At 40.8% G+C, this 24,753-nt stretch overlaps 1 protein-coding gene across 6 annotated transcripts in view; it reads left to right on the top strand.

The window, feature by feature from the left end:
* The first annotated feature begins 11,165 nt into the window (after positions 1 to 11,165).
* STAU2 (staufen double-stranded RNA binding protein 2) overlaps positions 11,166 to 24,753 on the top strand; it is a 171,427-nt gene continuing 157,839 nt past the window's right edge. For 3 of the 6 annotated variants that reach the window (XM_058832104.1, XM_058832103.1, XM_058832100.1), the window contains exon 1: positions 11,589 to 11,699. The gene's annotated coding sequence lies outside the window, so the exon portion shown is untranslated. Of the gene's footprint in view, positions 11,304 to 11,403; positions 11,489 to 11,588; positions 11,700 to 12,208; positions 12,345 to 24,753 lie in introns of those variants that run through there. The other 3 variants (XM_058832098.1, XM_058832101.1, XM_058832102.1) reach the window with 3 other exon arrangements.

Raw genomic sequence — 24,753 nt, 5'->3', positions numbered from 1 at the left:
AGAGATTGGATTTATAAGCCTGTGTCCAGTCTCTAACATAATACTTCACAGGAGCTTTAATGTGTGAGTCAGTAGTACTAGGTTAGATTCTATTAACTCCCTCTACATACATGCTATGTGCAGTGTAACTTTGTCTTTTGAAGTGACATTTTTCTCTTGACCTCTGCTGGTGAAGGAGCAGCTTGCAAGAGACTCTTCTGAATCGGAATCCAGTGAAGAATGGAAAACCATAATGATGTCCTCAAAGAAAGAAGTTACAATCTGAAATCTTGTACCAAAGACCACAGTTCTTCCCTCATGATGGCCTGTTTTTTGTTATTTAAAATCTTCATTATAAGACCTTAAAACTTTTCTCCGGCCTTCAGCAATTGGGGAATCTGTTTTCTTCTAGCCCTTTGAAGTGCTTTGTGCCAAGCAGGTGAGGGTTACATCTGTTCAGATGAACGTTCTGGGCCCTTTCTTCCCGGGATTACAATATTATCTGGATGCTGCTAATACAGTTCTCCAGGGCATTTATTCCTTAAAGATAAAATCAAGCATGGTTCCAGAGGAAGAAGAATTTGTATTCCTTCCTTTCCAGTCTAATGATTTGCATTCCTACCTTGCATCTAACTTTCTTGAGTCTGCAGTGAGATGATTTAACATGGTAAACCAGTAGGAAACTTGACTTAAGAAAAAGTGAAAATCTCTCTTCTCAATTAGTAAATTAGATCAGCTTGCTGCATAAGCAATAGTTTCAGAGCAAGAGGAAGGTGGGAGCTAAAACATTATTTGTATCTTTAGAATTTTCTACATAATGTGAAATATTAGCAACCTTGTGTTACGCAGAAGCTATGTGCTATGAGAAGCCTGAGAGCTGGAGGTCTGGACTTCCTATAACAGTCTACAGCAGGGGGCTCCTATCTATTTTAACTCTGTTTTCCAGTAAAAATATCTGAAGTTGTTCCAACCTTCAGGTGATCTGTTACCTCTTAATTTAGATGCCTTGAGTTTTAGTGCTCAGGAACAGGTTGGGTTTTTGTGTTGTTGTTGGGGTTTTTTTGTGTTGGTTTCTTGTTTGTTTGGTTTTGGTTTTTTGGGGGTTTTTTTGTTGGTTTTTTTTTTTTAATGTAGCAAGTCTGTAATCATTGTTCTGTGAGGATATTTTTAGTTAACTTTTTATCAGATCAATGTTGTCAAACCTTAATCAAATATAGTTACAGATGTGGTGGAACTGTTTAGAAACTGCCAGTTGTTTTCCAGAAGGAAGGCAATAATGTTACAAATAAAATGTTCTTGAGATTAGATAAAAAGCCAGATGTGTTTACAGCCAGCTAACACAGAAAACACTTGTGTCCCCAGTCTCAGAGGTCTCATTTGTCTATTGTATACTTGAAGAAGCAGGACTCTTGCACTACTGTAGGAGGTTTTCAAGACAGAGCCACACTGGTTGCCACCTCATCCCTTCCTCTGAAGGTCTTGTTCAAGGAATGGATATGTATTTATTCTGGGTCAGTGAAGAGTGTGTGACAGCTGTTACTCTGACTGGTGATGAAGTGTGAATAGCTCTTGAGTCTCTCATTCTCTAAACTGTCCATATGTCTGCAGAAAACATTGTTAGCTATGTTTCACATGCACAGAATAAAGTACATTTTATTTACTTGGTGTAGACAATTTATTGAAGATTAGAAGGCTGGAAGGTGCAGTATAGAATGTATACAAAACTACGTAAACGGTTGATAAGGATAAGTCATCCAATCTCCAGATGACGAGTATATCAAGCTCAAAGTCTTGATTTGCATAAGGTTTTAAATTTGCAGGGCTTGAGGTGAGGGGAGAAATTGGGGCATCATCTTGCACTGGTATCTTGTGTATTACGCTTGGTTTTGGGCTATAACTCTTTTAATTTCTTAGGTATCTGTATGTTTTCATCTGTCCCAAGCAGTAACTACTATCTTAAGCATTATGCTGGAGTAACGGGTGACTTTGTGTTCCTTAAATAATAATAATCCAGACAGTCCTGTATTGAGAATGATTTTTCAATGCTCCTTCAAACTTTGTTGACCAACACAATGAGGATACCACACGGAGACAGGCTATGCTCACAAAGTAGGGTGGAAGGGAGAACAATCAGTTCCTGAAGTTTTAAGTTTGATAGCATCCTGAAGATTCTCTAAAAATCAGTGGCTAGTGTCATGGTGTTTTGGGTTTCTATGTTTTTGGGATTTTGGGTTTGGGTTTGTTATTTTGGTGGTGGTTTTTGTGGTTTATTTTTGTTTGTTTTTAAGAGGACATCAGTAATTGCACCAATCTATAAATCTTATGTTACGAAGTTCTTCAAAATTGCAAAAGGGTAAATGCAATGCAGCGCAACTGTGGTCATGATGGAACTGAAGGATCAAGGTCCTGTATGACAACCAGTAGCAGTTTGTTGAGATGTGATGTATTAAGGAAAAGAGAATGGGTAACCCTCTCCATAAACTGAGGTAATAGGTTTCTTTTTGTCTTTGCAATAGTTTTACCAGAAACCCTAATAAACAGCAAAATAGATTTCATACTGTGCCTGACAAGAGATTTTCAAGTATTGAAGGTGGGAAATAGACTGGATACAATAGTTTGCTTTGTGTTTTGTAATTCTGAAAATTTCTTCTGTTAGCTTCCTTTCTTTAGTCTGTAGGAATAGACTAAATCATACCTAGGCATTACTTATGTCTTCCTGGTATCTTGGGTACTATTGTGGAATGCTGTATAGAAAAGCCTGTAATACTTTTCTCTAAAAGCTTCTCTGGATTGTTGTTACACTCAATTAAATACATCATCTATTTCTTTATGTTGCACATCAGCTTCTTTGTAATGTTGAGGGTTTCTAAACTCATTTCTCTGCAACACTTTTTGAAAGTGAACATTATAAAGGCTTACCATTTGGATACTGGTATAAGTTATTCCATCCAGAAGGCAAGTTTCCTTACCTTAGTAACTGTAGCATGCAATATAGTAAGGCCTAGGTCTTTCTGAATGATTTCTGAAATGTAAATCCATCTGAACTCTTTATTCAGTATGTACCTGAATAAATATGTATGTATAATATGTATGTAAGTATATTAAGAGTTGTCTTGTGCCAGCCAACTCAGTCTGGAGCATCCCTGCACACCAAGTTTAATGTCTCAGGGTTTTCTTTGGAGTAAACCAAAGATCTAATTGAAAAATTTGTGGTTTTCTACATAAGGTGATTCCATACTGTCTTGTGGTGAGATGGTTTTTTGTGTATTTCAAGGCAGCTCTTAATGCACTGGTGCCTGATTTTGAGAAATAGGTCCTGTCACTATTGAGAGTTTGCCACAGAGTAAAGCATTCACTTAATTCTTTCTTTCTTATATTTACGAAGTATTATGGCAGAATTTGGCCTCTGGAAAGGAATCCTCCTACATGGTTTGCACCAGAATGCTGTTTCTCTCTGCCATAGAATTTATTTATTGTGTTTGGTCTCAACAGTAGTTAAATGTGTGGTACATACTAAAAGTGGGTACTAATTTTGCTTAGGCCATGCATTAATTGAGTTTATTTTGGTGTATATCAATCATTATCTGTTTTACCTTACTTTATATAGTATCAAATACCTTATTAATTGCAGCTTTTCATTTAAAAGAGCAGGGTTCCATCAGCATTTACATTTTCATTCTTTATGGTTTTTTTTTTATAGCAAAGATACTGCTTTAAAAATAACGTGGATAAAAGGAAGTAAGAACTTGCTAGCTTTTGTCTGGAAGTTAAAACTTACAAATTCTTACAAAATACTCCTTTCAAATTTCAAGTTTTTAGTCTAAGGTATTTTTTGTTGATTTTGTTTTTCTTTTTTCTAAACACATTTGTGTAATGACATTAAATTTACCTGATACAGTTACAGAGATCAAAGGACATAACTAGTCCAAAGACTTATAACTAGTCCAAAGACTACTTATTGTAGTCCAAAGACTACAAATACTAGTCCAAAAGATGCTTCCCATTCTGCATAGTTCATTTGCTTCCTATCTGTCTCTATTAAATTACACTTCTGACTACCTTTTATTGCAGGACAGTGGAACAATTCTGCAACAAGTTGAAAAGGACATGTATTTCTACCATTTTATAGAAGTAAAAAAATTACTTAAGGATTTATACAGCAAATTAGACCTGTATTAAACCAGTAATTTCTTAAATTATTTTTCTCTTGGAACAAGAGCTACATTAGACTTGCATGAAGCCAAACTGCAAGAGCAGAGAAGAGAAATTGTCTGTACCCAGCATTCATACAGAAAAAAGAGTTCCCCGTCTCCCAGCCCCAGAAAAAGAAAGGTTCAGAAGTTACCAGTACTGCAAACATGACTCAGTACACGACATAAAGGGCTTATTGTGGTCAATGGGAACGGTAATAAAGCATTGCCTACATATGTTTCTAAGTATAGAATCTCATGAATGGAAACACTAAAAGCAAGGGCAACTGGCAGCATTGTCACTCAAATTATGTTTATTTTTAGAGGATTACCAATGCTTCCAATCTGCTGTTAGTACTACCTCTTGTCAGTGCACACAAGCTTCATTCTGTTTGCCCAGTTTTTTAAGTGACAGCTCTTAGAGCAACAAGATTCCTGCTACTTCTAAGGACCGTAACAAAACAGCTTCAAAACAGGTGGAGTGTAATTGAGTAAGCAGCAGGTATTTTATTAGCTGAAAATACAGAATCCGTGCATGTTACACCTACATTAAATGTAATTGAAGTCCTCAGTTTCACCTACGAAATACCCATTTCCAAGAGGTTTACTGTGCAAGAAGTTTACTGTATATTATGCATGTTAGAGCAACAAGCACTGTGACTTTCTCAGAGGACAGCAATAAACAAATAGTATAACAATGTATTTGAGTGAGACAAATCACATCAATATTAGATGAAGTTGGTTAAAGTTGTTTGACTTCACATCATTTTGCAGTCCTGCCAAAATTAGGACCCTACCTCTTAGTAAAGTTTTTTTTTGAGTCTGATTACAAAATTATAAATTATTGGCTGTAATGAAGCACAAATGTTGTCATGTACATAAACTGACAAAAAAAGCTGGACTAAATTCTATTGCTATATGAAGGTATAATACAGTAAACAGATTAGCAGCAGTTCTAACTCTGTAATTTTTTTTTTTTTTTAAATAAGCAGTCCATGCAACATTCTCCCATTAATGATAGAACTCCCACCTTATCCTGCACCATCACCTAAATCGAAAGTTTGCCATTATGTCCTAGCTATGCCAGGACAATGGGAATCTGGGAGTTAGAGGAGACCTAGGATATTTTGAGAATTCATACAAATTCCCTAATTGGATATTTTTGCTAAGTGTTGCTGCATAACACATCATTGAGCCTGACCTTTCCCAGCCATCCAATAATTTACCAAAAGCACTAGTTTTGTGATGGTTGAATGTTGCTGAATTTGACAATTTAAGCAAAAGTAAACCTCAACATAATTTGAGAAGTTCAGTGTTCATTTAATGAGAGAATAGGATGAATCTATTACTTGGAACAATAAATAAAAATGCTTTAAAAGGCAAGGTCTATGGCAGATCTATACATCTCTGAATATCTCTGAAAGTTTAGACAAGAACAGTGCTTCCATGCCTTCATAGAAGTTAGGGAAACATCCCCATGTCTGACAGTGCTTTGATTTTTCAAAGCCATATTAAGATAAAGCATAAGCAAATTACAGGGAACTGCATCTTTACAGACTGATTTGCAAATCTTGGGACAGTTTTATCTGTTTCCTTGCTACACATTAAGTTCACTATGGAACCCAGTGTATTACTGATTTATATATAACACATTTGATAAAAGAAAAACAAAACTCTTAATTTTCATGTCCAACACTGGCCTTAACTTCAAGATGTAGAAGGCCTAATCCCTGATTTCTCTGGGATCTTGTCTGCTACTTGTAAGGGTGGCAGTAGGTATGATTAGGTACATTCTCTCACAAGCATGACTGCAAATAAGTGTGGCTGGTATGGACACAGATGTACAAACCGGTCACATTACTGGTGTCACTGGTTATGTTTCAAGTGTTGCTGTAATCTTTGCCTGCACTGAGAGGCACTAAACGAGAATGCAAAGCATTTCAAGATGTGTGTGATCCTCTCATACAACACTGTCAGTGGAAGTAGCATCGTGTTTGGGCTTGTTTGAAGGCCTTTTGTGTAGTTGAAATGCTATCAGTAAAGCAAAACCCCCAAAAACCCCAGGCTTGTAAACAGGAATTTAATCTTATAGAATCTATTGCTTCCTTAGCCTGTAATTACACTTTGGCTTTCCCATACTTCTCTCCTGAGCAAAGGCAGTGTAGTCTCATCAGGTAGAAATGCCTACTAATGCAGAAATGGGCCATATATAAATGTCTGTGTGCTTTGTAATGGAAAACCAATAAACCATGATCTTCAGCTTGCTAGTTCTGTTATTATTCTTGCTGATTTATCAAACTGTAGTTACCTTTGTCTTCATTGCTGTACTCATTAGGTGTGAATCCTTGGCTCACCTGAATTAACCTGGTTTTCTTCTACCATTTTATGCTCTGCGCTTTAAAGAAGTAATCCAAATCTTGTTGGGTTTTGGGTTGATTTTTGTTTCTTTTAATCTGGAAAACACATAGGATATTTGATAAGATTCCAGTGTTCATAATGGGTGATGAACTTGTATGAAGTATCTGTGCATATACATACACAAAGTTTATGCAGTAACTATACATATTAACTAGATAGGCATAAATATGCAACATCACATTTTCTGTAGTTGTAAGAAGGTAAGATGGCTGTATTGAAAGCCACATTTGTGTCAAAATGGAAAATTATGGAAATAGCTGTTACAAATTAAATGTGCAAATTAAAAGTAGGGACTTGGGGCTATTTTATGCAGTTTTGGATACATGAACTATGCCAATGAGTGAAGTTTTCTGAATGTGCAGTACAACTCCTAATACTTACTTGAAGTAATTTACCAGTATAATTTTAAAGTTTCACTAGCATTATTCAAAGGGTAAAGCATTTATTTACACATGCCTTTACTGTTCCCAGTACTGATGTATGTGGTACACACGTGTGTCACAATGGCAGCAAGTGATTGCTGGGAAATACAATGCTACCTGCAAAGTAATCTAAATTTTGGTCAACTAATAAAGAAACAGTGTTGATATCTTTAATGAAAGGAGACCTAGATGGAGGCTGGTAATTGCAAAATCAGCTCATCTTTCTGGTTGGGTTCACTTTGTATTCTAAAAAAATGATACTTGTTAAAGGAGATGAGGACCTAGAGGTTTTTCAATGTCCTTATACCAACAGTGATGGAATTCAATATATGCTGACAAGTGCAAGTTCTAGTTCACTTGATTTGGATTCTTGAAGTGATAGGGAACTCACATTTTAGACATGAGTCATTAAAGACAGTGTGTTAGTGTGATTTGTTAAAATTCATTGCTTGTGAGACCTTGTTGGAGCATAAGAAGTAAATGGTTTCCATTATCTGAGAAAACTCTTCACAGTATTTACTTACAGTTTGTTTTGTCTTGGTTTGTTCATGCCTCTCATTCAGTGTACTACCTACTGATAAATTGGTTTAGTCATTTGTCTGTCATATGTTGTAGTTAAAAATCTACTTTTATAGTTACAGTTCTGCACCTGTCATTGGGAAGAGCAATGGTCTGACTAGACTTAGGTTCATTAATAATACTGGGTTTTAATCAAATATAATCCCAAACTCCTGGGTTTTGCTTTTAATGATTAGAAAAATATTATTAAAAAAAAATTAAGTGACCCATTCATGTGGTACTAAGCTATTAGAGGCTTTTATTCAGTTGAATGACTGACTAATGTAAATAATGCATTATTCACTTTTTATTGTTATTTTATGAGCACTCTATTAGCTTCATTATGCTTTCAACTTCAGTATCAAATATCATCCAAGTTCTTTAATAAATAAATAGTACAGCTACAAAAAAACTTTATAAAACTCTGAAACAGAATTCTGGAAGAGGCTGTAAAATATCCGGTCTTGGAGATACTCAAAAGGAAACCAAGCAACCTGCTAATTGGAAAGTCAGATCCAGCTTCAAAGTTGGTCCTACTTTGAGGAGATAAGGAAGGTGGTGGAGCAGACCTTCAGAACTCCTTTCCAATCAGTTCTGCAAATCTCCTACTTCTTAAATATATCACTGGGCATTTATGTTTGGTTTGGTTGGCTTGTAACACCAAAGTGTATTGAGGGGTGGGAACTAATTTCTTGATGATTTTTTTAAAAACTACAATTCTTATAATAAAATATATTAGTAAAAGTTAGAGTATTATGATTTTTTGCAAGTCAGTGTGAAAGTGCTGATTTTTTTCTGAATCTGAGGTTAAAAATGACAAAGTAAAATATCTTCAAGTGTCCTGCACTCATGTGTACAGACCAAATAGAGTAAGTAATAATAAGAATAAATAATAATACCCACTAAGGTATTTATGCAGGCGTTTAGGCATTTATTTTCAAAGTGCATACTGAATCAATCACTCCTGTTAATGACTTGCATACTGAAACTTGATTGCTGCTCAAGTCATGACACTTATTATTTAATAATGGAGTAGAGTGAAAGAGTACATACAAACTGTGCATCTTGTTTTCAAAACCTGAGAAGTTTTTAGGTTGTATTAAGCTGCTTTTACTGGAGGCATTGAGTAGCCTTTATCCTGTATCTCAGCAGTAGCAGGAGAAACACCCCCAAATGTAAGGGTGCAGTAAATCTAAAGAAGTGACTAGTAATTTACTTGCAATTTAGTTGTTCGTATATGTAGAGCTACTAGCATATAGGAAATGTTAAAAAAGCAAAATACACGTATGAACTTAAAATTATTATCAAATATACTAACCTTTGTTTTATAAAATATGTTTATATATGTAGTAAGTTTTGTGATAAAATCTGCTCTTTTGTATTCAGTTTTCTTCCAGCTACATTCTGTTTGCAGCACAAAATGTATATCAAGGTACAAGACCTCTGAGATGATACATGTATCTCAAGATATGTGTTTAAACTAAGCCTTTGCCTATTTAGTAATAGCAATGTTATAAAAATGTTAGGTATTGAAATAAAAGCAGAGATTGGGGATTTTAGAGGCTTGTTGGAATTACATCTGTCTGTTGCAGAAAAGTTCACAAAACTCGCCTCATAATCTGATGCTGACATTCACTGGATGCATTTTTCTCTGGGTGCTCTGATGCTAAGTATGTGCTATACTGTTGGGTTGTTCTTCAAACTACATAGAAAGTAAAACAAAAATGACATGACATAAAATTATGAAGAAAAAACCCAAGAACAAATAAATGAAAAAAACACCACAAACTTCTATGGACAGCACCATCATGATTCAGCATCTGAATGAACTTCACTCACGCAAAACTTTGTAGTAGCCTAATGAAAAGTACTTGCATTATTATCCATTGCTACATTATATCAGAAGACTACAAAAGAAATTGTATTACACTGCATATTTCTGTTCTCAGTTCTTAAATTAAATTAAGGGGTAAGGAATCTCAGAATCAGAAAACAAAACAATGGAGGAATGAGAAGGGGAGGATTATACCACTGCTGAATACAGGGTATGTATAAAACTCTCATAGCAAAGGTTGAGTTCCCAACATATATTTAAACAAGTTGTAAATGTCATATTAGTGTTCTGTTAGTATGAATAAAATCTTGCTATCACTTAGATACTCACAATGCAGCTCTGCCACTAGATGTCATGATGTGTATTTGGTGTGTAAATTGTCTACAATATGCAAGCTTACTACCAAAATTCACCTGGGCTCTGTGCTTTTAGAGTATTCCTCTACCATGCTTGGGAACATTTTTTTTTTTCTGATCCGCCTCTTGGTAACAAGTAATAATTTTATTTAAAAAATTCTCATATAATAGCAGATACTGCAGGCAATATGAGCTCTAGATTCATTCTGATCCTGACTTACCTGTTGTTTTTTAAAATTCCATTTGCTATGACTAATGTTATAACTCTCATACCTATCATTAAAACTTAGTTGTGTACCAGAAAGATATAGATCTTTGCCCCCTCAAAATACCTAGTTTTGTTTCTGAGCCTGAGGAATTTTGTTACTGCAGTCCTACAAGTCAGGTAGGAAGATGATTGCTTTGAGTTCTGATGCTTCTACCTGGCTTTTGCATATATTTAAAACTTAGTTTGTTTTACTTGAGGCAATCAAGAAAACAGATTTTTACAAAATAAGTTAGATTGTGGATTAAACTCGGAAATCTTTTATTAATGAACAATAAACTTTTGATTGCTTTGAGATAAAGATTTGAATGTTATCTTTTTCATGCTAAAGATGGTCAGAAATTAATTTGATTTCTCCCCCGGATTCTTCTATTAATTTCTACTTTAAACGAGGAAACACTTTAGACTTTGATCTCAATTTTACAGAAGCATTTTGTTTTTGTTACTGCCTTTTTAATTTTTTTTTTTTTTCTGTCTAGTTCTGCCTTCTGTAAGGGATGTGCAAACCTGAAACATGGCAACAGGATAAATATGGTGGCAAAACCAAAGACGGTTGGTTTTGGTTGGAAAGGCACAGAAACAACAGTTTACCCCAGGGCTTTATGTAGCTGAGTCCTGGCACTGTTTAAGGAGGAGAGGGTTTGTGCCCACCTGCTGAAGGAGGAGGTTTCAGCGATGGACCGTGGAACCTCCGTAGCTGAATCTCCACAGCTGCACTCCCTGGACCTCGTTCCTTCAGCCTTCCTCCAGGCAGCGCCCAGCATCAGTTATCTGCCCTAATTATAGACAGAAGAAAATTTTAACATAAATCATGTTTATGAGTTTTTATCTTTCCCTGAAAACAGCTCTCTCGGAGGGGAAAAGTGAGAGGGGAAGAACGTTGGAGAGTTAGTGGTCCAAGCTAGAGTGAGGTGAGTAAAACCAGATAGGGAAAATAAAATCAAGCCTCTTCCCAGTGTGCTGTGGTGGCTGCCCCCTTGTCCCTGTATTTCTGTCAGCCCTTATTTTCTTTTTCCTCGCCTGAAGTCTCGCTGCCCGCAGCCCGCTCTCTCCAGGCGCGCCAGGAGCGGTGCAGACAGCGGCGCTCAGGAGCGGCCGAGAGGGGGCAGAGCACACGCGCCAGGCCCATCTCAATCCCACTCACGGACCGGCGCAGACCCCGCGCCGCTGCTCTCCGCGCCCCCCGGGTCGGGGCTTCCTCCTCCGCGGTGCCGAGACCTCGCCGTGTGGCGAGGCCCGGCCCCGGCCCGGCCCGGCCCGGCCCCGGCCCGGCGGGGAAAGGTGAGCGCGGGGTGCCGGGGCCCGCCGGGGCTGGGGGCGGGCGGAGGGCGCAGGGCCCCTCGCCGCCGCTGGGGGCGCTGCGCGCCGCCGGGCCGGGGCCGGGGCCGGGCCGCGGACGGGGCCATTCGCGCCGCGGGCGCGGGGGGAGCGCGGCGCCGGGAGCGCTCGGGGAGCGCCGGGGGGCGGCGGGCGCGGCGGGGGCGGCGGCGGGGGGGGCGGAGGGGAGCTGCGGGGGGCGACGCCCGGCGCGGGGGCGGCGGGGCGGGGCGGCGGCGCCGGCGGGAGGGCGGGGGGGCGCAGTGGTTGGGGCCGGCGGCGGCCGCCGCGGCGGCGGGGTCAGTTCTCTTTAGTGTTTGCCGATGTTGGAGGCGTCTCCAAAGTGTCCCCGGGAAGCAGGTAACCGGGAGGGAGGGAAGGGGGCGGCTTCAGCCGAGATGTCCTAGTCTCCGTTCTGGCTTCGCGCTCCTCCCGCCGCCGCGGCGGCTCCCGGGCGAGGGCTCTGCCGGCGTCCCCCGCCTCCCCGGGGCCGTGCGGGCGCTGCTGCGCCACGGCGCCGCCGGCCCGCTCCGCTCCGGCGGGGGGCGGCGGCGCCGACCCTGCCATCCGCCCCGGGGCCCCCGGCCGCCGCCAGCCGCCCGCCGACGAGGGGCGCAGGAGGCGGGCGGGGGCACAGGTGGGCAGCGCTGCCGCCCCCGGGGGCCGCGGGGAAGCCCCCTGCGGATCCGCTCCGCAGCTCCCCGCGGCTCCCCGCACACGGGTCCGGCTGCCGGCGGCGGTCTCTGCGCCAAGGCCGGGCCGCGGCCGGGCCGTGCGGCGGGGCCGAGCTCGGCGGGGACCGCGCCCGGCCTGCCCTGCCCCAGTCCCCGGGAAGGAGTTCTGTGCGACCCGAACTTACTCCTCGTCCTCTGTCCCGCCCGGCCCTGCCGCGGTGCGCGGCCTCGGAGGCGCACAGGGGCCGCTCCGCCACCGGCGGGGCGAGGGGCGCCCGGCACTGCTCGCCCGGTCAGCGGCGCGGACCTCACAGCTCAGCCGCCTGTGTTTGTACGTGTTAGTCAGCCCTCTCTGTGCACGTCTTGCGCTGCCCCCGAACTTCGGACAGGGCCTCAAACTTTGCCATCAGTGTTGGGCTCTCCCACTCCCAAAATGGATGTCGGCATCTCCTCCAGCGATGGGCAGCGGAGCCGTTTACCGGCCTTCGTCCAGCACGAGGGTTTGGGGGCCATCGTTGAGGTGGGACCCAGAGAATCACTGCTGTAAAGTTGCCTAGTCCAGGCTTCTCATGGCCTGGGTGGCATCTTCCTAGCGTTCAGGTGTCTGGTGGGAAAAAGTTCATCTTGATTGCAGCCAGGCCTGGAAGTCACAGCCATTCCTTGCTAGGGAAGTGTGGGCTGCTTGGGCTTAGCTGTGAGGGTGAATCCTGCAGCAAAGCTGTTTGCCTTGTAGTGCTCAGGGTCCCACCTGACAAGTCAGTGATACCCAAGCAAAAAATGTCCCTGCAGTGTATCTGGCTGGTATTGCCTTACGCCAGCAAGCTGTTCCTGTGAATATTAAGACGTAAACTTCTCAAGCCATGTTTGGAATGCTCCCTGTGCAACTACCATGGTACTAAAAAAGAGTTTGTGCTGTACAAGAGTAGATAAAGTGCTGCTGTTGTTTTTGCCCTCTCTTTGTGTGCAATACTGTCTTGAGCAGTCGTGAGGGATGTGTATGAGTAACTGCAGTGTTGCAAGGCACAAGGAAGGCTGTTTGCTTTGCCATAGCTCGGGGTGGTTGAACTGTGCTTCTGTCAGGGAGCATATGTTGCTGTATCACCAGTGGCATCGAGCTGCATAGGAGTAAGGTCTTCCTTGGTTGTGTGGTAATTCCAGGTTAGCAGTCTACACCGGTGAAGTAATACTAATGCATATAAGCCATTTGTCAAGTACAAGGAGGTTCTGTATAGGCTTTGTTGTGACATTGCTGCTTATATAAACAGTGCCAGGCTGACAGATTTCTGAATGAAATCTTTTTTTTCTAGAAAGTTAGCAGCAGTGTAACATTTCCAGTACTGATTTCCAGCTGCTGAACCTTAGCTTTGACCTAGAAAAACTCAGAGAGAGATATAGAGATTTCTGCTCCTGCCAGTCTTTGCAATGATTCCTATGGCTGCCAGCTAGGGACAGGATTGAGGCTGCCTGCTTGTTTGTAGTTTTTAAGGGGAAGGGACAGCTCAGATTTTGTTTTCTTTGCTGACAACTTTTCAGCCATGTTGTTCGGCTTGGGTTCTGCTCAGGTTGTTCAGCCTGGAGCCAAAGTCTTTATGTATCTTTTTCCCAGCTCAACCTACCTTGTTCCCCAAGAATTACATAAAAATAATGATGAAGTTGACTAATCTTAGATTCTGATTTAAGATAGTAGATTGTAAAAAAATGTTTTCATTTTACTTGCAGAAGAGCCTGATCAGAGGTGTTTTAATGACTGGACCAGGTATAAATAAGCATTTAGCACCATCAGCCTCTTCTTTGGGGGCAAAGGTTTGATATTCCTCCACAGCTTTGTAAACTCTAACTCTGGTTTACATTGGTGTGGATGTGGGAAGTGAACAGGATACTATGTGTTTTAATTGTAAAGTGTTGTGACAAATGACCTTGGGAAGGTTAGGCAACAAGCCATAGTGAAGCAGATCCTCTGATTCCAAGACTGGGTCTCTAGCCATTAGGAAAGATGCACCTGTCATGCTCTATCTAGACAGTTTGTTTTGACCTACCCAAAATACATAGCTATTGATTTGTTGCTCTTTGAAAACACTTAAAAACTCCCATCAATTATATCCAGTCCTTCACCCCAAAATACATCTTATGGTATTATTCCATTGGAGAGCTGGCCTTATAAAGGAAGAGTTTTAGTGGGGTTTGGTGCCATTTTTTTGGCATATATTTGATAGATATGGGCACAGATTTTTTCTGATCAGAGTGTGAAGTATCTATTTCCTCATGCAGGTGTGGTGGGGAAGGACCTAAGACTGCATTTTTTCAGGATAACTGAAACAACATAACTTCTGTTAATGAGCCACCAGAGCTCCACTTTTCCTTCCACTGCTTACATTTATTTTCTATCACCAACAGCAAAATCTAAAATATAGGAAAAGAGGCCTTTCTTTTGCCAGAACCTATTATTTTACATTTCTAATCTTTGGATCACACGTAGCCTGTATTTTTCACAATAGTTCTTGAGTTCTTTCTCCTCTGAAAAGGAGAAAGAAAGACGGGGGGTTCCATTTGGTTGAGGGGCATAAAGAGCACAAGGCAGGGGTCCTGTGGAGGCAGTTTTGCTCAGGAAGGAAAGGACAGTAAACGAGAGGGAATGGAACTGGTGGGAGTGCATGACAAACTCTGTGAAGAGAGAAAATTGAACCTGTGTGTAGTGTAGTTAACACACATATATAATTAATATATATATTAAAAGTCAAGGGCCCTGCATTTAGAGGGTCTGCTCATTGTCAGCACTGAGTCACAATCGTCATTATCCAGAGTGTATTTGCATGAAAAGATCAACAGTTCAGTAAGAATTAATCTGAGAGATGTCTTCTCAGGCGTTGTTCTGGAAAATATTTAAAATAAAAAAATTGCTTGTCACAACTCCTAATGTAGAAATTAATTTTGAAAAACCATCTCTGGTAGTGTAACACTAAAGTCACATCTTATGTCTGTAAATGCTAGAGTTTGTTCATACTTCATCTCAAGAGTAAGTGTTTTGTGGTTTGGGTTTAGTTTTGTGGGTGTTTTTTGTTAAACTGGTAGTTTTTGGAGTGTTTCCCCATAATGAAGTGCGTCATACGCTATCTTTGCATTTGCTTTAGTCAACTATACATCTATACAGTGCATCACAAGAACGTTACAAATTTATTTCTATTTAACCAAATAAAATCAAATCATGAAATTTAATTTTTTTCTGGTAAATAGCACTGTTTTTCATATTTAATTACTAATATTGTGACTCCACCATGCTTCTGTATCCCCATAATCATCTAATTCAGTCACCATTAAAATGATGGGAGGGGGCACTTTTTAGACTGGTTGGAACTCAGGCTTTGAGCTCAGATCCCCGTTGGTGTTTGGGGAGGTTCCTGGTTATAACCAGCAGCTAATTGTTATATCAAGCATGGATTAACCTCCTGTCCTTAGATTCTGGGAGAAGCTAGCTTACTAAAGTTTTTACTATAGTAGCACATGCTCACTTGACGGGTATATTTACAGTCTTATCTTCTGAAAACTTCCAAAGAATCACAGTGGTCCAGCTTCCAGTTTTGCTGCCTGCCAGCTTTGAGGAGGCTGTTTTGCCTGCAGGCTAAAGGAAGTGGTTTTGAGTGTAGAACACCAGATTTTCTTGAAAACAATGAAAATGGTCACCTGTTGGATCAAGAGATGAGTAACCTACTATTTGTTGCTTTTGCTAGTCTTAGTTTCTTATTTTTTGCACCTGTTAGGTATTTGGGGTTCCCAGTTTCTCCTACAATGATCCCAGTTTAAAAAAAGCATTGTTACATGGATATAAGGAAATATCAGTATACTAAATGTGCAGATTGGTATCAGTAACTGGAATTGTCTGGATAAGTAACTGTCTGCAAGTGATAGAGAACTTTTTCCATGTCACCCAGATGCCACATCCATGCAACTGATACATTTTGAAGGATGAAATCAAGATAAAGTTGTTCCCAAGGTGGAAATGTAGGTGTGGTAGAGGGCAATGTTGGGTCACTTAGAAGCACACCCAGTTCTGATACAAACAAAATAATAATGAAATAATACTTGGTAGTAGCTTTGGCTTTGTTAGACAAGGTAAGAACAAGAAACAATCTAAAATTTCATGTCAACTGTTTGTTTGTTTCTTTGACTTTTTTCCCCTTCTGCTGATCCTTCTTTAGTCCTGGATATGATGTTGCTTTTTTCGTTCCAGACCATGGAAAATATTTTCTCTGTTTTTTGTTTCAGGATTGTGTCTCTGATAGTATTTGAGCCTGCCTGCTTTGAGTAGTGTTTCATCTCTAATGACAATGTCCATTCAAGGGGGTATTTTGGTTAGGAGTATATACCCAAGAGACATTCCTTTTGTACCTGTTTAGGACCTAGGAATTGTAATGAATGGTTCCAGAGGGATTTTCTTGAAAACCCTTCTGACCGTCTGAGAATTCAGTGCAAGACACTTACTCGTCTTGTATTAAATGAGTGTCCAGCTTCTGCATGGCAGCTAAGGCTGCCTCATCTTTGTGTAAGGGAATGAGAAGTTTGTCCTGGATCAGGAGTCAGTTAAAGCTCTCCCTGTTTTTGCAGAGGCATCTCTCAACATTCCCTCTTAGCTGAATCTACTGGGTTAGGTATGGGGCTTGACCTCTTCAGAAGGGAGAGTGGTCCACATTGTCTTTTCTTCACCCCTTTTCAACTGGCCAATTTTTATTACTTAGAGCCTCAAGCAAGTGAAAACTGACTGAAGATGCCAGGACTGGATCAATTTTCCACAGACTTGATGGAGCTGCCATTCATGAGGACATTCTGGATCTGGACTTTCAGGCAACCATAAGTATTTGCCAAGTCCCACGAGAGAATTTAATATTTAATTAAATTCTTCTGCTATTACATTACAAGGTTCTTCTGAAAATGGCCATTCCACCAATTACTGTCAGTGGCAATTAACCAGAGGAGATGGCTTTGAAGGCCTTTTTTCTTTCCAGGGTGCCATTAAGCTACCTGTAAAACTTCATCTCCCTTTCTGGTTCTCCTCAATGCATTCAGAGCCCCTTGATACTTTGGAACACTCACAGGTTACAGTAGGCATGAGAGCAAGCGGCTGCTCTAGCTGGTGAAACTTCAGTTATTAAATGTATTTAAAATATTTTAAAAGACATGTAAACATGAACTTCCCCATCCTGGATTTGAAATTGTTTCTTTTCTTGGACACAGTAGTAATTTGAATATTTCAAAGGTTTTTAAACCAATCCTGTGCTCACTAGGAATTTTGACATTAACACCAAAAAGAAGTGATTTTATTTACTGTTATTGCAAGTGCTGGTACTGTTTACCTTTGCTCAGGTATCTCACAGCTGACAGGAGCATGGGAGACGAGACATAGGTACTGTCAGACAAATATACCTGATATATCCCCAAGACAGGACAGGACAGAGCACTGCAGATGAACAGGGTTAGCTGAGCCAGTTCTATTTCCAGGGCCTGCTCTGTTTTTTGAATGTGGTGTCTGCTGTTGTGCTGGATTGCTCCATGGCTCTGGGTCAGCACTTCTACCTAAACTTCTGCTATGTGTCATTGCAACCTAGACAGCCTTTGGATGACCCTTGGGCTAGGAGCACAACCCTTTGTTAACAAGGAACATCCATTTTTACAGGGGGTTAGACTGTTAGGCATATGTTTGTAGCCTAATATTGGAGATCCTAGAAAATGGGGTCTTGTTTCCCTTTTGAAGTACTCTTTTTAAGTTTGATTTTGATTTGGAAGGTAAAGAGCAGGAGTCTTAGTAGTGAACAGAAGAGTTAGCTCCCTGCAAGTTCAAAAGCAAGTTTGTTCTTTTACACTACTTTAGGGTGGTTCCAGAGTCACAAAAGCTAACTTTGCCCTGCTGAGTCTAATGGCCCTGGAGCCCTGAAAGTACAGTAAGTGGTAAGAAAGACATTCCTTTGAAGGGCAGCACAGCATGATCCATCCATCCGTCCTCTAGGTGGTTGTGAGCCTATGATACAGCATTGCCATGCGTAATAAATGCAAACTTTTTTTTCGCTTTTGCTCAATTCCAGGTACTCTTTCCTAGTATATGAAATAATTTCATGTTACCAGTGCATCAGCTTGCGCTTTAAGCCAGACTTATCCTTTGTTTTTTTTCTGACTTTATCTGCGTAAAAATACTTGAGACAGTTCCAAATTTTAATTCAGTTTGTTTACATTATTTTTTCTGCGGTAGTTATGCTTATAACTTCCTTTGGTCTGGGAAAACAAGTTATTCTGAATCATCAGCTGTACAGATGAAGGTCTCTTATTTGCTATTTTATGATGTATCCTACTTAGTGTTCCTAAAGAGTAGTACATAAGTTGGAGGAAAAATCCTGGTTTTGTTATGCTGGTTCTGTGCCCTCAGTGTGCTCAATTTGAAACAAATGTCTTTTTACCAGCACTCTTCCTTTCTGTTGTCCATTGTTACTTTAGTATCCTCCTTGCTGATTCAACTCCAGAAATAACATTTTACCATCCTGCTAGTTGTGTGTAGTCTCTGTGCTGCAGCTGAATTTGTGGCAGGTTTTTAATGTTCAGCTAAGGTTTAGCATTGATCATTACCTTTCCCCCAAACACAGCATCTTTAAACTTAATTTTATTCAGTTGAAAACTGAGATTTTGTGCTTGTCTTCAGTCATAGCACTTGGTAGGCCCAATAGAATACCCAGAAATTATTTTAGCTTTATTCATTGACTAAGGAGAGCTGCATTTAAAATAGGAAGAAGGGTCTGTCAAATCAGTGCAGAACTCCTGATCTCATAGGTACTCTTTGCCTGTTAGCAGAGGCCCAGTCCTGTCCCCCAGTGAGCAGGGAGCTAGTCTCTGTGCGAACTGTATGTCAACATTATCTTATAGCCAAGCAATTAAAAAACTGTCTATGGAAGAGTTGAGAGAAGGGGGAACTCCAGGAATGTTTCATGAACAGAAGGTGGCAATTTGACCGCAGCTGTTTCTGGGAGCTGCAACTTCTTGGAAGCTGTATGATACTTCAGCATGGGCATTCATCACTTTAGCTGTCAAATACAGTGTTTTTGTTTAAATACACTCATGGAGAACAAAAAAAGGCACCTAAACCAGAATTTTATCTACTTCTAAAAATAGAGTGTAACACCTGTTACTATGTCTACTGAAACTGCCTTCTCTGAGGATCTTGTAGCTGTTAATTATAGCCAGCTAACTACAATATGAGGAGGGCTGGTCATTTCAAAGAATAAGGCATGTTTCTGCTACTTCATCAAATTCACTACTTTAAATTATATGAGAAGTAGTTTGTCACAGGCAGTCAAGGAAAACAGATGATTTTCTGAATTCCACTAATAAAATGCAATTTTTAGTTTGGGATTGAAGTCAATAAGTAATTGTTGCATGCTTCAGAACAAAATAACAGTTGGAGGGATGTTTCACTTAGAGTAAGAGTATGTTGTAATTTAAAATCAGTCAAAGCTCACTGGAGAGTTTAGGAATGTAACTATTACTTGTTAGCAGAAATTGGAGGGAAAAAAAGTGCAGCTTTAAGATATATAGGAGAGAATTTTCAAAATACAAATTAAATCAGAAACTAAATTCTTGCAAGCACCTCAGATTGGACTCCAGTATCACAAGTAAGGAGCCAATTACATCTTAGGTGCAAACAAGTCTGTAGCCTCAGTGTGTCAAGTTTGAGTCATGTTTTTTTCATTTACTTAGTCCCCTTCTTCATTTTTAAGCTGATGATTGATTGTTAAACTAGTGGCTTAGGCTTCCCTTCTATTCAGTTACTTTTCTTCAGGAAAGCTAACTAACTAATTTTTGTTTAACGTAAGATGAATATGAGTTACCTGTATGTGGAGTAAGATGGCATAATGACCAGTTAATCTCTTAAAAAGTGTTACAGATATGGCTGTGTATCTCAGAGTGTCTGGGGCAGATACAAATTTCCAGTTTTCAAGAAGTCATAAGTAGTTTATAGTTATGGTAAGGGAGAGAGCTGATGAGTTACAATAGTGGACAGCCAGCTCTTGTGCTTTGGGTTAGTGCTTGCTCTCAGGTGCAGTAAACAAGTACAAAAAGGATATTACCTCTAGTGTTTGGCAGTGTGTGTGTCCTGCCTCTCATCTGTAAGGCATTATAGCCGCCTAGTTTTTGGAATCTACCTCAAACCATGATGAGTTTTGGAGGAGGTAGGCCTCCCACAAAGAAGTCTCTGGTGATCACCTTGCTGTTTCATGAGGGAGTTTCACATTTTCTTCCCTGTAGTAATTCAGGGTATCGTGGCTGGGTCAAGATGATGACTGTGCCTGAACCAATATTCTGTCAGGATGGTTCAGAGTCTTTTCTGAGCTTAAAAATTGTGGCACTGTGAGAACTGGGTTAGCTTGTACTGGCTGTTGGAAATTTCCATGACTTTTATACCATCTTCTCTGTTTTCTGGACAGGAACAATAAATTGAGAGAGACTTCGGATTAAATTATCATAACATAGCAAACATTTATATAAACCAGACTGATTTTCCCCCCTTGGGCTTTGGGTTATAAACAGGTTGAAATGCATTGAGATGCCAAACTGTCTCAGTTTCTGATGCAACATATTGGCTTTCTTTATCTTTCAGTTTTCTAATGGCATTGAAATCTTCAACTTGATAATCTGATTGATGTCCCTTACCATTTTAATACAGAATAGAAATCCTTTTTCCCATAATTTTTCTAGATGAATATTAGTAAAGTTTCTCTACCTAGGATCTCTGTTTCATGTCTGTCTATGAGGTCTCTACTGAGTCTTTGAGTGGTACACACAGGACCTGACTGATCTCTCAGTTAGAAAAGAAAATTAGCCACATGTACAGTCTGGGGTCATTAGTTCTGCTGTATACAGTAAGATGCACTGTGGCCTGAGTTGCTCTTTTCTCAGCTTTTTCCTGTCAGCCTCGCTGTTGCCAGGGAAGCAAGGGAAGAGTTGCATTCCTGCCTGTCAGTATGCTCCACTTTCTGTTAAGTTTCTCTTGTTACAAGTTTTTTAGACTCTTGCTCATGCAAATGTGCACTATTGCAGTCAGTGCCCTAACCCTTGCATTTTCCATCATTCCTTACAAAAAGACACGTCTCTGCAAGAGAGCTTATTTACTTCTGTAATTGTGTCTTTTAGTTTTAGTAACATTCGTGATCACTTACTTGTTGAAGACAAGTTTGGCAGTAGACTTCGGGTAAGATTCAGTTGCCTGCATTTTGGCATCTTGTGCAGTTTGAGACACTGAGTTACCCTCTCTGCTTCTCAGCTGCCACTTAGCTGTGTGGTTAGCTAATCCAAAATTAGAAGCCTACTTCTTGATCACCTTGAATAACTCCCTGGGTCTGCTGGCTGTACTGACAACTGGTGTAATACATTTCTTTAAACACACACATTATTACCATTTCATTGCCTCTTCATGTTAGGGCTTCTCTGAACTGCCTGCCACAAGCAGTGCCAGATGTGGCATGAGTCTTCAGAGAGAATGTCTGCTTCCTGAAGCAACAGCTGAGGAAATAGGCAGGTATCCAAATGTGGTATCTCAGGGCATCTCTGAGATACCACATTTGGATATTGTGTATTGGGTTTTTAAAAGACTGTAGTGAGTTGACCCTGGCCAAATACCAGGCACTCACCAAAGCCACTCTCTCACTCTCCTCCACAACTGGACAGGGGAAAGGAAATACAATGAAAAGTTCATGAGTTAAGGAGCAGGAGAGGTCACTCACCAAATACCATCATGGGCAAAACAAGCTCATATGCGAGATATTAATTGAATTTATTACTAACAAGATCAGATCAGGATAATGAGAAGTGAAATAAAACCTTAAAAACACCTTCTTCCTACCCCTCACTCTTTCCCAGCCCTGCGCTCTCCCCCAGCAGCAGAGGGAGACAGAGTGGGAGTTAGTGTCAGTTCATCACCTGCTTTTTCTCCTGCTGCTGAGGGAGAGGAGTCTGTCCCCTGCTGCACTGTGGGGTCCCTTCCACAGGACAGAGTTCTCCATAAGCTTCTCCAACATGGGTCCATCCCACGGGCAACAGTCCATCCCCAAACTGCTGCAGTGTGGGTCACTCTTACACACAGTGCAGTCATTCAGGGACAGGCTGCTCCAGTACAGGAGCAGGCCCCTCTCTCCACAGGTCTCCCATGGGCTCACAGCCATCTTTCAGGTATCCACCTGCTCCAGTGTGGGGTTCCTCCACAGGCTGCAGTCAGATCTCTTACATCCCCATGGACCTTCATGGGCTGTAGGGGCAGAGCTGCTTCACCTTGGCCATCCCCATGGGCTGCAGAGGAATCCCAGCTCTGGTGCCTGGAGCACTCCTCCCCTTCCTTCTGTGCTGACCATGGTGTCTGCAGAGTTGTTCCTCTCACATATTCCCACCCTGCTCTTCTCTGCCCGCAGTTGCAACTGTGCAAGAGCTTTTTTTTGATTCTACATCTTCAATATGTTGGAGGTGTTACCGCTGTTTCTAATTGGCCCAGCCTTGACCAGCGGCACATCCATCTTTGTAGCTGCCAGGGATTGGCTCTGCTGGACACAGAGGAAGCTTCTGGCAGGTTGTCACAGGAGCCACCCTTGTAACCCTCTGCTGCCAAAACTTCCCCATACAAACTCAGTACATTCTGGTAAACCACGGTAATCCCATGCTGCATTTACTTTGACTCCAGTGACAATTTTGACACCTTGCTTATATTTGTAAATCTGAATTATAGATGTCTTTCATCCTTGAGTCCTCATATCTCACTGTACAGCAGTGCCATGTCATATGGGTGCCTGTGCTGGTGTGAGAGGTCCTGTGCACATAGATGTCATTGTTGATCACCAATTTTTCATATTAGTTAGCTAATTAGTTAACTAATATAAAATATATAAGTTGATTTTTGCTGTAGTGGTTTAAGCAATTTATTGCATCCTAGATGTTTGCTTATTATATTTACTCTGTGACATATTCTATGTATTTCAAGTTGTATATACCCAGTTTTGATTGCAGAGTAAGGCTTCTGTTCTTGCCCTGTTGCTAACACATCATAATTAAATGGCAGCAAAAGTCCCCTTGTTTGGCTGTTTTGTTGACTGAGAAAATCTTTAGGTTTAGTCTTTGATTCCATAATTAAGTGCCTTATTTGTCTGATTTGTTTTTTTTCTTTTCAAATTTACGTGAAACAATTTTAAAGTGAGTTGTTAGGATTGTGAGTGTTGAAGGATTGAACCAGTGACCGATATAAATAATATGTACTCCCACACGTGATTCTGTGATAATGGTAATGTGGTCATTGATTTAGAGACTTGCATGCTTTTTGTACCAAATTGGATCAACATCGTGTTGGAAGTTAGGGAACAGGTATGGTTTCATGACTAAAGATATGTGCAAGGTGAAGCAGTTTCTACCGCAGTTTTCTGAGTTTTAAGTCCTTTTATGTTGTTTTAATGTGCCCGTTCTGTGTAGTAATTCAAAAGGGAGGTTGAGCTGACTGCTGTTTGAAGAAGTGGTTGAAAAATATGACTGCAGATTTGTAGTCTGTTTCCTACTTGATTTTTTTCCTCCCAAAAATACCTATCTTCCTTTCCTCAGGAAGGTTCTTACTGATTGTACATGAGAGTTGGCAAAGGATAGTCCTCCATGGGTGATAATACCTGAAAGTGTGATGGGATTTGATGTTGTGACTGGTGTTCACTGCAGCTGCTTGGCCCTTCTTTGCCTTCCTGGGGCTTTATCTACAACCCTTTTCTGCTCCAGTCCAAGCACAGAGGAAATACGTTGTAAGAAACTGTAGTATTTAGTCTTCAGGGACAGGGTTTAACACTGAGCAAGAAGGGTAACTTTTGTAAACCTTGCAGCTCCTTAAATTCTGAGTTTTAGTCCCTAATATTCTATGTCACTTCCTTTGCTTGTAAAATGTCTTACCAAAGCAGTGAAAATAAAAGAGTTAGTGATTTCTTCCCCACCCATCTTATACTTCTGCAAAGTACAATGCTTTTAAGGCATCACTTGCTGTCATGTATTACTTAGCTGTTAATTAGCTGGTAGCTATGTTCACATATCCATTGAAACTAAGATTCTTTACTGTAAGGCACAGTAAAAAAAAAAGAAACCAGGCCACAGGTTTCTGAAGATGTAATCATCAGGGATGAGATCACGGGCTTTGTGAGGAGCAGTGTGAAGGAGATGAACTTCAGTGTATGGCTTGACAGCAAAGCTAAGCTGATTAGCAGGAGTTGAAAGGGCTAATTCCTTGCACCCACTCCAGGTCAGGAGTTTGTGGCCCTCCTTGTACAGACCAGATGCTCCTCTGATCTTTCTCCTTACCTGCCATGTGAACTGGTTCAGTGAGATGGACAGAAAGTGTTGGCTTTTTGCTGCAGGTAAGAGAAGACATGGGATTGTGCCTTGCTTTGGCAGCAAATCATTAGATCAGTTTGGCTGTTGCCAAAGCACTCCTCATAAGGCAAAAAGGTATGCAATTGATGGAGGAGCAAATGGGAAGAACAAACGAGGGGGACCAGCAGTAACAGAGAAAAAATAAATGTTTTAAAAACAGAGAAACCCTGTGCAATTTATTGCCTAATATTTTAATTTTTGCTATTTAAAATGTATAAATAAGATAAATTTTGCTAATAAGTCTGCATAACCATCTGTTGATTGTTGCTTTAAGTCATACTCTTGCTAAATTGCTGCTGTGCGGCCATCTTGTTACTTGGCTTTAG

This window comes from Poecile atricapillus, chromosome 2 (genome assembly GCF_030490865.1).
Source record: "Poecile atricapillus isolate bPoeAtr1 chromosome 2, bPoeAtr1.hap1, whole genome shotgun sequence".
NCBI lineage: Eukaryota > Metazoa > Chordata > Aves > Passeriformes > Paridae > Poecile > Poecile atricapillus.
Note: the sequence above shows the minus strand (reverse complement) of the source record. Positions and strands in the feature narration are given on the sequence as shown.